The 1,031-nt window shown below is 67.5% G+C and overlaps 1 protein-coding gene across 1 annotated transcript in view; it reads right to left on the reverse strand.

Moving 5' to 3' along the window:
- The window catches only part of ARSG (arylsulfatase G), a 19,905-nt gene that overhangs the window by 5,506 nt on the left and 13,368 nt on the right, over positions 1-1,031 (reverse strand). The gene's annotated exons all lie outside the window — the stretch shown is intronic.

Genomic DNA, 1,031 nt, shown 5'->3' on the forward strand with positions numbered 1-1,031 from the left:
CCCGCCTCCGGCCACGTTGCCCAGTGGGGTCCAGGCTCGACTCCAGCGGGACGGGGGCAGCCCGCTCACAGCCCCCACATCTGATCCTCACCCCCCACATCCTGCTCCTGCGAGGCACAAAAGTGTCCCGTCCCCCCCGCCACTGCCGAGAGCATCCCTCCCTCTTGCAGACATGGTTGCAGGGCGACCCCACACCTCTAAAAGGAGCCACCCCGCACCAGGGGTGTCCCACGGCCCCGGGGGATGGCAGGACATCAGTGTGGCCAAGTGACACATCACTGCGCTGCCCTCCCTGGGGATGAGGCCGTGGCACGGGAGCTGATGAGCCGGCAGAGCCACTGGTGCCAGGCAGCCGGCGGGGACTCAGCCTGCATCCCTCCACGGCGGGGAGCAGGGCAGGGGCACAGCGGGGAGCAGGGCAGCCCCCTCCTGCTCCCCTGTCCCCCCTCCCCCGGGGACACACAGGGAAGGCAGCAGGTCACCCTCCGGAGAAAGTGCTAGCACAGGGACTTTTTACGCCAATGACAGCAGATCCCGTCGCCCCAGGAAAATGTGGTCTCGCTTTTGCATGGCGCAGCACGAGCCGTCGCAGCCAGAATGGAAAATGAGAGCGGTGCTATTTTGTGCACTCCCACCAAAACGCCCGTCAGCATTTCCACCCGAGCAAGCCTCTCGGGTTTTTCAGGGGCCTCAGCCACAAAAGAGCGCTCGGGGCTCGTCCTTAGTGGCTTCCCGGTGCGGAGGGATGCAGGGAAGGAGCAGGTGACCTGATGTCCCTCCGGCTCCACGGGGATGCGGAGGGGGAGAGTCGCTGCTTCCCCGCCTGCTCCCTGGGGCCCTGGGGCCAGAGCTCGGCCATGGCGATTCCCCACCCGCCGGCACATCCCCACGGTGCAGAGGGACCACAGGTCGAGCAAAGTCATTGCTGGGGTGGGATGGGGACCGCCTGGCTCTGCCGCCACGGGCACGGGCTTCCCCCTCCTCCGGCCACGTTGCCCAAGGGGGTCCAGGCTCGACTCCACGGGGCACGG

This window comes from Pygoscelis adeliae, unplaced genomic scaffold (assembly GCF_000699105.1).
Source record: "Pygoscelis adeliae isolate BGI_AS28 unplaced genomic scaffold, ASM69910v1 Scaffold75, whole genome shotgun sequence".
Classification (NCBI taxonomy): Eukaryota; Metazoa; Chordata; class Aves; order Sphenisciformes; family Spheniscidae; genus Pygoscelis; species Pygoscelis adeliae.